General features: G+C 42.2%; 1 pseudogene; it reads right to left on the bottom strand.

The window, feature by feature from the left end:
- Positions 1–9875: 9875 nt before the first annotated feature.
- LOC128057798 (MAPK/MAK/MRK overlapping kinase-like) lies at positions 9876–11130 on the bottom strand (annotated as a pseudogene).
- Between the last annotated feature and the right edge of the window lie 390 nt (positions 11131–11520).

Genomic DNA, 11520 nt, shown 5'->3' with positions numbered 1-11520 from the left:
AAGGTGGTCATCTCTCCTAGACCACATTTCTTGATCCCCTACTCCTCAAGGGAAGAACCAGCCGTATTCCTCTGTCATGTGTTTTGTTGTATTTTGAAATCAGTTTTTGAACCTGTTTTAGTTTCTGTTTTATAGTTTCATTAAGAATATATTCATTGGCTATTTACCATGTGGAGTACACTGTTTTTATAGTCCTGGCATTGAGTACAGTCCTTGGCATGCAGTAGGTACTAGAGGAGTGTAACATTTGAACTGAGGAGGGAATGGTGACATGGGTCACAAAAGAGATTTGTGAGACGCGGAGAAAATGTTCTATGCAGAGAAAGGGCTTTGTAATGGAAGCTTGGCTGGGAATTTCAGGGTATAGGGAAATTCTGCCTGGATATATGGGCTTCCCTGGTGGCTCAGATGGTAAAGAATCTGCCTGCAAAGTGGGAGACCTGGGTTCGATCTCTGGGTGGTGGAAGATCCCTTGGAGGAGGGGATGGCAACCCACTTCAGTATTCTTGCCTGAAAAATCCCTATGGACAGAGGAGCCTGGTGGGCTACAGCCAATACGGTCTCAAAGAGTCGGGCATGACTGAGCGACTAAGTACAGTACAGGGATCCGAGGCTGAGCGGTATGATTATTTGAGTTAGGCAGAAGCCAAGTCATGGAAGAATTTATGTTGGAAATTTGCTTCTGTAGGTTATGAAGAGAATTTTCCAAGTATGTGAGTGCTATGACATGAAACCTTTTGGAAATATCAGTATGGTGGATGTATTTTGGGTGAGCATACTGGAGAAAGACATGGAGAAGCAGAATGATACAGAGATAAAAGGTAAAATAAGAAATAGATTGATCAGTTAGTAGCTCATTGCAGGATTCTAGATGAGAGATAACCATGTCAAAGTAGGGTAATGGCAGTTGAAATGGAAAAAAAAGGGGGTAATTAAAAAAGACTTAGATAGTCAAGAATTCATGCCCAACTCTATGCTTCATTATGCTAATTGGAGCATAGAGGAACCTAAAATGACTCTCAGGTTTCTAGCTTAGACCACTGGGTAGAGGGGGCCCTTTATTTAAGACTGGAAAGAGTGGAAGAATGGCAGATTTGGGGAAGGATTTGCATTATGTTTGAAGAATGTAAACTTGTAGATATTTATGGGCCCACCAGCTGGACATGGAGAAGGCAGTGGCACCCCACTCCAGTACTCTTGCCTGGCGAACCCCATGGATGGAGGAGCCTGGTGGCCTGCAGTCCATGGGGTCACTAGGAGTTGGACACTACTGAGCAACTTCATTTTCACTTTTCACTTTCATGCATTGGAGAAGGAAATGGCAACCCACTCCAGTGTTCTTGCCTGGAGAATCACAGGGATGGGGGAGCCTGGTGGGCTGCCATCTATGGGGTCACACAGAGTCAGATACGACTGAAGTGACTTAGCAGCAGTTGGACATATCTCGTGGGCAGTCAAGTACTATTGGTCAGAGATCATAAGAAAGGTCTGAGTAGAAACAAAAGAGACTTGGAGGTCATCACAGTCTATAGATTGAACTGATATGTATAAGAGAAACTGCCTAGGCATTGCTAAAAATATGAGAGGTGAGTTGAAAGAAACGTGGAGAATGTATGTAGAGTCAAAGAACTAAAAGAACAAGACAGACTGAGAAATTCCTATGCCCCAGTGTTTAGAAATCCAGATATTATTGGTTTGAATAAACCAAGTTAAGAAATATTTTAAAATAAAGGTGTGGTCTATAGTGCCAAAGAATGCAGAGAAATAAACTAAGAAAAGAAAAATTTGAAAGCCAATTAGATTTTAACCATCAGACACCGTGAGATTTTAGAGGGCACTTTCAAGGGAGTGGTTGTGATATGGCTCCTATGCAATGTGTAGAAGTTCAAGTGGATGTCAGCTACTAGGACATGTGGTAAAATGTTTATTTTCTAAAAATATTGATGTAAATAAAAGGAGAATTGGGGTGACATCTTGGATAAATTGGCCAATTTAAGGGAGGTATAAACAAGGTCAAGTGAAATTTTCTTCTCTCAACCTCAACCTTTGGTCCCTTGCTCTAGTTTTTAATTGCTCCTTCCCTCTCTAATTTTCTGCTCTCTATTCCTAAAGATATGACAGATTATTTTCATCTCCAGTTTATTCTTTTCTCTATTAGCTCATCTTTCAGAGATTTTCCAAATCCGTAGCTTTTTTCTATATTAAGTTCATTAAAAAATATTTTATTTCAAATTCTAGTTACTGATCCTAGGCTGCTTCTATTCTATAGCTTGAACATTTCCTCCTGGATAAGATTTTGGAAATATGAAGTTAGCATTTATAAAGTAGAACTCTCCCCAATATATTTGACCCATTGTTTTTGTTATTTCCTGTTTTCAAGGTAATTATCCCACCATTTGTGTTAAGTCCCCAGGTTCTATCTGAGCTTTGCAATGTCTTTTCTGTTGGTCCCATTTTATTTTTTTTCTCTTTCTATTGTCACTATCCTCATTAGTTTCTTATTATCCTTGCTGGGATACTGACAACAATCTAAAAAAAATTATCTGAAAGGTTTGATGGTCTCTAATGCATTATTTTGATTATATCTGTTCATTAATAGAGAATCATGAATGTAGACTGTACGCAATACTGGACATGTTAAGATTGGCTTTCCAAAAAGTTAATTACCAATGATGGGAAAGAATTTCATAAGTAACTAACTTACTTGAGAAAGACTTATTGTGTGTGGGCAGAGAATTAGGCCTTGGGAGATCAATAACTCATGCATTAAATAAGCATCTATTTTTTAAAAAATTGACTTAGTTAACAGGATCATTTACCTGTGATCACATTACTATGTACAGAGAATAATGAAGAATTCATTTTACTGGTACCCAGATACCTCCTATTTGGTTCAGTTCAGTTCAGTTCAGTCGCTCAGTCGTGTCCGACTCTTTGTGACCCCATGAATTGCAGCATGCCAGGCCTCCCTGTCCATCACCAACTCCCGGGGTTCAGTCAAACTCATATCCATCGAGTCGGTGATGCCATCCAGCCATCTCATCCTCTGTCGTCCCCTTCTCCTCCCTGCCCCCAATCCCTCCCAGCATCAGAGTCTTTTCCAATGAGTCAACTCTTCACATGAGGTGGCTGAAGTATTGGAGTTTCAGCTTTAGCATTAGTCCTTCCAAAGATCTTCTTTAGAATGATCTTCTTTAGAATGATCTTCTTTAGAATGGACTGGTTGCATCTCCTTGCATTCCAAGGGACTCTCAAGAGTCTTCCCCAACCCACAGTTCAAAAGCATCAGTTCTTCAGTGCTCAGCTTTCTCCACAGTCCAACTCTCACATCCATACATGACCACTGGAAAAACCATAGCCTTGACTAGACGGACCTACTTGGTTCAGTTCAGTTCAGTTCATTCGATCAGTTGTGTCCAGCTCTTTGCAACCCCATGAATCGCAGCATGCCAGGCCTCCCTGTCCATCATCAACTCCCAGAGTTCACTCAGACTCACGTGCATTGAGTCAGTGATGCCATCCAGCCATCTCATCCTCGGTCGTCCCCTTCTCCTCCTGCCCCCAATCCCTCCCAGCATCAGAGTCTTTTCCAATGAGACAACTCTTTGCATGAGGTGGCCAAAGTACTGGAGCTTCAGCTTTAGCATCATTCCTTCCAAAGAAATCCCAGGGTTGATCTCCTTCAGAATGGACTGGTTGGATCTCCTTACAGTCCAGGGCACTCTCAAGAGTCTTCTCCAACACCACAGTTCAAAAGCATCAATTCTTCAGCACTCAGGCTTCTTCACAGTCCAACTCTCACATCCATACATGACCACAGGAAAAACCATAGCCTTGACTAGATGGACCTTTGTTGGCAAAGTAATGTCTCTGTTTTTGAATATGCTATCTAGGTTGGTCATAACTTTTCTTCCAAGGAGTAAGCGTCTTAATTTCATGGCTGCAGTCACCATCGGCAGTGATTTTGGAGCCCCCCAAAATAAAGTCTGACACTGTTTCCACTGTTTCCCCATCTATTTCCCATAAAGTGAAGGGACCAGATGCCATGATCTTCGTTTTCTGAATGTTGACCTTTAAGCCAACTTTTTCACTTTCCACTTTCACTTTCATCAAGAGGCTTTTGAGTTCCTCTTCACTTTCTGCCATAAGGGTAGTGCCATCTGCATATCTGAGGTTATTGATATTTCTCCTGGCAATCTTGTTTCCAGCTTGTGTTTCTTCCACTCGAGTGTTTCTCATGTTGCACTCTGCATATAAGTTCAATAAGCAGGGTGACAATATACAGCCTTGATGTACTCCTTTTCCTATTTGGAACCAGTCTGTTGTTCCATGTCCAGTTCTAACTGGTGCTTCCTGACCTGCATATAGGTTTCTCAAGATGTGGTAAGGTGGTCTCGGATTCCCACCTCTTTCAGAATTTTCCACAGTTTATTGTGATCCACACAGTCAAAGGCTTTGGCATAGTCAATAAAGCAGAAATGGATGTTTTTCTGGAGCTTACCTCCTTGGTTAGGTTATCCTAAACTGTCAGACTATCCTTGATGTCAAAAAAAGGAAGAGGGAGTTTATTCAGGCTTGTGACTGTGAGTGTCTGTGTGTCTGGCTCTTCTTCCATTTAAATTCCTATTCGTAATCCCTAAGCCACAGTGCAGAGAATTAGCTTCAGAAATATCTGGCCAAACAAGCCCATATCTAATTGACAGCCACTTCTCCACTCCTACTACTTCCTTTGAATTTGAAATGCAACGTGGGCTGTTTCCTGTGTCTCCATCCTGAAGGCCTTTAGACATGAACTGCATTGTTGCTCTTTCCTGGATCTACAGCCTGAAGGGCTTTGACTTAACATCCAGGACTGTCCGTCCCTTCTCTGGGTTTCCAGCCTGTTGGCTTACCCTGTAGATTCTTGATTTGCCAGCCTCCTTAATCATTTGCACAAATTTCTTAGAATAATTTATTGAAATAAATTTCTTAAAATCTATCATCTACCTATCTTTCACTATCATCTATCAATCCTGGGCCTTCCTTTTCTCTGGAGGACCCTGAACTAAAACACTAAGCAAGAAATATTGTCTCTTGCCAGATAACGTTGTGTACAGGGGACCCCATTTTTGTCATCTAATTTGTTTAAAGACATAGGTCACAAGCTCGAGTACGGAAGTCAAGAAATGGTTCTGCTGATATTTGCAACAGTTATTCTTTGGTCTTGCCTTTTCCAGTTCATCTTGCACATTGCAGCCAAAGGGGCTTTTTAAAAGCACAAATATGATATTACCTTCTCCTGTAAGATTATTTAATAACTCATCATAACCTTACAAAAATCCAAACCCATATGTGTGGCGCACCTGGCCTTTTGTAATCAGGCCACTGTGTCTCTCTGGCCTCCCCACTTACCCACCTCCCCCATGATCCAGCCGTGGGGAACCACCTGTGGCATTCCACCTATTCCAAGCCTTCTTTCTCCTGTAAATCTTTAATCTTCAAGCTGTTGATTCTGCTTAGAATACTTGCCCCTCATTTGTCTGTCTGTCAAGTACCTACTTGGACTTTCCCGGTGGCTCAGTGGTAAAGAATCTGCCTGCAGTGCAGGAGCCAGAGGAGACACAGGTTTGACCCCTGGGTCGAGTAGATCTCCTGAAGAAGGGCATAGCAACTGACTCCAGTATTCTTGCCTGGAGAATCCCAAAGACAGAGGAGCCTGTGGGCTACAGTCCATAGGGTTGCAAAGAGTTGAATGCAACTGCAACTGAAGTGACTTAGCACGCACACACCCACTCATCTTTCAGTTCTTACCATGACATCATTTCCTACCTGCTTTGGCCAGTGTTGACTATTTTCTATTCTGTGCCCTCATAGAGCTGTTTTAGGCAGTTCATGATATCTCAAGTTCTCTCTGCCATCTATCTTTCCACATTCAAGGCTACACCCTATAGTGTAGCCATTCCAGGTTGTCACCCTAGAAGTGACAACCAATGCTTGTTTTCTGCAGCCTCAGGACTCCACATGGACAGTGGTCACAGGGCTATTTATGAAAAATTGTATGCTTGTCTAGTCAATGGGAGCAATCTATATACCACTGAATCAGGCAATGATTTTAACAAAGGCACTCTGTATGTGAGAAAGTCTCTATGTATTTAAGAACAAAGATTGGGCTTCCCAAGTGGCACTAGTGGGAAAGAATCTGCCTGCCAAAGCAGGAGACACAGTTTGATTCCTGGGTCAGCAAGAAATCCTGGAGGCGGAAATGGCAACCCACTCCAGTATTCTTGCCTAGAAAATCCCATGGACAGAGGAGCCTGGCTGGCTACAGTCCATGGGGTTGCAGAGTCAGATACATCTAAGCACGTTTGCATGCACACAAACATGGTGAAATAGCAAAAGAAAATGTTTTCAGCTTGCGTGGAGAAAATTTGGTCATATTAAACAAGGGCTCAGATGTATCAGCAATAGCAGAGATCAGGGTAAATTGCAAGTATCATCACAGGACACTCCAGACTTAAGATCCCTTTATGATTCTTGTTAAGGAAACGAGTTACAAGTTTGGAGTCATCTGTACATTATTCATTCAGAGTCTTTGTAAGACTTCCTTTCATTAAAAAAAAAAAAAAAATCTCTTTTTCTCTAAGAGATTGAAGACTCTATTAAAGAAAGGGAACATTGCCTGAAAAGAAGAAAACAAGAAATATTGGGTTGGTCAAAAAAAAAAAAAAAGCATTGGGATTTTCCATAAGATCTTACAGAAAAACTCAAAGGAACTCTTTGGCCAACCCAATATCTGTTGAGTAAATGAAGGAGAGGATGTAAACAGATAATAAAAGCTTAACTAATCAGCTTTCGGTTGATTGTGGTAGTAACTGAAAATTAGTCATTTCAATTAGTAATTGAAAATTGAAACTCAATAATCCGTGCAGTGTAGATAATTGAAAGGGTTGACTTTTCCCTGTTTCTATGTATCTTCTCCTATTGTCCTTCCGGCACAGGAGGCACTTTTATGTTATCTGGTTTGACCTTGACAACCAATACAAGAGGTAAATGTTATCTTCATTTTATAGATAAGAGAAGTCAGGCTCCAAGGAGACAAATGATTGTTCAAAGTCTCACATCTCATAACAGCAGAGCTCCGCATCTCATATGCTCTTTCCAGCCTGTATTTAAAGACTGGCCACGCCTGTATAAAGCCCTTCACTCAAGTTAAACTGATCCACTTAGCACCCCTTAATGCTTCTGCCCTTTAGTTCTTTGTATTCATGATTCTTTACTTCCCTCTGTCATATCTTTTCTCTTTCATCCTTTAGCACTTTACTAAAATCCCTTTTATGAAAACGGCTTAGCTTTAGTCCAGGGTTTCTCAACCTTAGCACTGCTGACATTTTGGCCAGAGAATTCTTTTTTTGTGGGGAACAATCCTGTGCATCATAGGATGTTTAGCAGCATCCCTGGCGTCTAGCCATGAGACACCAGTAGCACTCCCCCGCCCAACTGTGACAGCCAAAAATACTGCCAAGCCTGCCTTGCTCAGCATCTTCAGGGGAGCCAACTACTCTCAGCTGAGAATTTTGTTCTCATACATCCCCGCTTGTAAGTCTTTGCAAATCTTTTCGAGGTCTCTGCAAAAACCACAGCCCTTTACTGGTAATCTCTGTATTTAAACACTCACTTCCTTAAGACCTCCCTTTCTTGGTTTTCTTTATATTTTCACTGTTGTGTTGCTATTTAACTTTTCACGTGTAGAACTGTCTCTCCAACTTTCCTAACAGTTTTTTTCAAGTAGAAATGAAGCCCTTTCTGAATCTCAATAAGCCTTTGTTTTTTGCACAGAACACTAATTTGATAATCTGATTGTTTTGTGGCATGGAAATTTGAATTAACTAATGATGTGAAATTATTTGACACACCTAATGACTAATGATGCCCAGCAGCAGCTCAAGTCCCAGTTGTCAAGTCACCTGGGAGGAAATTGACAAATGCCAACTACTGTTTAGTTTCCATTCGTGCGCTAAGTTAATTCCTTGAACAATAACAAAAAAAATTGGATTTTTGCATAGTTTATTATATTGTAAAAGGCAAAAGATTTTTTTAAAATGAGGTGAAATGATTAAATCATGAGATCATGTTTATACTTTCATGCAAGAGCACAGTCACTGTTTGCTGGAGAAAAGAAGACTTTTTTAAAGCTGCAATTTTTTAACCTTACTGGAGAACACATGAACATTTCTGCTTTTCCACAGGTGTGAAAAACAAGCAGATTCTAACTTCTTTCAGGTGCCTGGGCACATGGCCCATTTTAGAAATCTTAGCTTTATGTTGTACTTATGATTTCACCGTCTCACATAGCCACTTTGTTTTGTTAATGTGGTGAATAGTCCTTCAGGACAAGAATAGAAGACTTCTATGAAATCTGTTTTTATTAAAAATATACAGAACATAAAATTTGTCATCCAAATAATTTCAAGTGTACCACTCAGTTCTGCGAAGTATCTTCACATTATTGTACAATCAATCTCCAATCATTTTTCACCTGGCAAAACTGAAACCCTATAGTGAGTAAACAATTTCCTTCTTCCTTTATTCAACCCCTCCCAACCACCATCCTACTTTGTCTCTCTATGGATTTGACTACTTCAGATACGTCACATAGGGGGGATCATACCTTATCTGTCCTTCTGTGACTAGATTATTTCACTTCACATAATATCCACACAGTTCATCCATGTTGCAGAATATGTCAGAATTTCCTTCCTCTTTAAGGCTGTATTATATTCCATTGCATGTATAGACCACATTTTGTTTATCCATCCATCTATTGATGGACACTTGGGCTGCTTCCATCTTTTAGCTATTGTGAAAAATGCTGATATAAACAATGTATACATATCTCTTGGAGACTGCTTTCATTCATTTTGGGGCATAAACCAGAAGTGGAATTGTTTTATCATATGGTAGTTCTGTTTTTAATTTGTTAAGGAACTATCATACTGATTTCTACAGAGACTGCATCATTTTACGTTCCTACCAAGAGTGACCAAGGATTCTAGATTCACCACATCCTTGCTGACACTTGTTATTTTTTCGGTTGTTTGTTTTTGGACAATAGCCATCAATGAGCAGTATCTCACTGTTGTTTTGATTTGCATCTCCTTAAGGATGTGTGATGATTTGAACAACAGATGATTTGAGCAACTTTTCTTGTGCTTGTTGGTCATTTTTGTACATCTTTTTTGGGGAAACGTCTCTTCAAGCCTCTTGACCACTTTTTAACTGAGTTGTTTGTTTTCTGTTTAGTTCTGGTCATTCCTTACGTATTCTGCAGAGTAACCATTTATCAGATTATATAATTTGCAGATATTCTCTCCCATCCATAGGTTCCCTTTTCACTCTGTCCATTGTGTCCTTTGATGCATAGAACTTTTTAATTTTGATGGAGTCTGATTTATCTCTTTATTTTTTAGACATCTTATTCTTTAATAAAATCAGGGGCCTCCAGGGGTATAATCTGGAAGCAGAACTGTGCTAAACACTATTGCTGATGGACTGCAAGCCAGTGGAGCCCTTGGTGAAACCAGCCTAAATAATACATAATACAGTATAATCTCTCAGTTCTGATTCATACAAAAATTACAAAATATTCCCTGCCCCAAATCCTTACATTATGAAAATGAAATAAAACCCTAGAATGAGGTGGTTTTACAGATGTATTAGCCTGGAACATGCAGTAAAGCTGCCTTCTGGACACGGCTGCCTCCAGCCAGCAGCTCCAGGCCAAGGTGGTGGTGCAGGTCCGGGGACAGGGTTCTCTCCTGGGACAGGACGCCAGGCGTCCTGGAGCCCCCGGCCCTGCTCCCTGGCGCAGGCGCATCCCAAGCAGGGAGCCGCAGCACTCAGTAGCCCTGACGTCTCCGCTCTGTCATGGGCAGGCGGTACTGTTTCAGGCTGGGCTTGACGTCCTTCTGCGTGTCTGCCTTCTGGGCTCCACTGACACACTTCAGGGGTCTCAGCAGTGGCACCTTCGGGCGAACACTGACTGCAGTGCTGGGCTGGAGTACGAGGATAGCTTGGCTGCTCCCAACAGCTGGCGCCTGGGCAGCTCCATCAGGTAGCCAGGTCCTTGTCTCCGGGGCTGGTCCTCCTCAGGCCTCGGGGGTGCTGTTTCTGCTTCCGGCCCTCCTGTGCCGTCTGCCAGGTGTTGCTGAGTAGTTCTGGTGCCATGGGGCACTTGGAGAAGACAGCAGGGGGCCTTTCGCCTGTCCCTGGCCAGAGCTTGCTTCTCAGCAGCCCTCTGCTCCTGGAAGGTGGGGTGCTGCAGACCTGGTGGGCAGTGATTCTCTCGTCAGGCTCAGAGGCCACCACTTCCGTGCAGGAGTGAGAGCCATTGCGGGGACAGGTTGGTTGTCAGTAGAGGTATCCCTGATCCCTTTTTAAAAGGAAAATCAAAACTCATAGCTCTGGACTGTTTGAACTTGGCGAGGGTCTTCTCCGCAGGCGTGCCCATGACGTCGTGGATCCTTGAGATCTGGACCAGCTCGTTGGCTCTGGGGAAGAGAGGCTGCAGGCTGGCCATCTTGCAGAGCTCGCAGCCCGCGGTCCACAGGTCCATCGTGTAGCTGTAGAAGCCATGGGTGAGCAGACACTCAGGGGCCCAGTACCGGCAGGTGGAGAGGTGCTCCATGTCAGGCTGCTTAGAGTAGATGCTCCGGCATGACCTGAAGTCCCCTAATTTCAGGACATCCTGCTTTATTAATATATCTTCTGGTTTTACATCTCTGTGAAATATTCCATTTCTGGGCATGTGATCCAGAGACTTACACAGCTAGTATGTATAGTGCATATTTTTTTTTTTTCCTGATAATGGGTGTCTTCTCCCTCACAAATATTCATGTCCATAAGTTCACATGTTAGTGCAAGAGAAACAGATTTTCTGTCAAAAACCGCTTTGTGCAGCCCGAGAATGTTTGGGTGTGGATTCAGGCGTCTCGGTGCTTGTATCCCTCGCAGATTGTTCACTTGCTCAGTGCTTTCAAAATGCTGTTTCACTTGTTTGCATGCATGGTAGTTTCCATCTCTCAGGTTCCGCATCTTAGTAACTTCAGAAAACATTCTCTCTTGTATTTTGTCAATTGCTTTATAGTTCTGCATCCTGGATGCGGAAGCCGGCGACAACTCCTTGCCGGTACTGGTCGGAGAGGAAAGGGATAGGAAGTGGAGGTCCTGGCTTCCACTCCTTAGAGGCAGGATCCCAAACAAGGACCTTCGCGGTGGTCCCTAGATGGAGAGCATTAGGATCCGGCCGCCATGTGTATCCCTATCACCTTGGCCTGATTTATCTCTTTATACTTTTATTGCCTACATTTTTGGTGTCAGATCCAACATATTACTTAAATCCAATGTCATGAAGGACTTAGGTCAAATTTATCTTCCTCACAGAATCTAGAACTCATGAATTACTTCCATTTTTGTTGACTGAATGTTTTAAATGTTAAGTACCAACCAAACCTTCATAGGGGGCCTAGAGGAGCTATCCCACAT

This window comes from Budorcas taxicolor, chromosome 12 (assembly GCF_023091745.1).
Source record: "Budorcas taxicolor isolate Tak-1 chromosome 12, Takin1.1, whole genome shotgun sequence".
In the NCBI taxonomy this organism is placed as follows: Eukaryota; Metazoa; Chordata; class Mammalia; order Artiodactyla; family Bovidae; genus Budorcas; species Budorcas taxicolor.
This window is presented reverse-complemented; position numbering and strand designations above follow the sequence as displayed.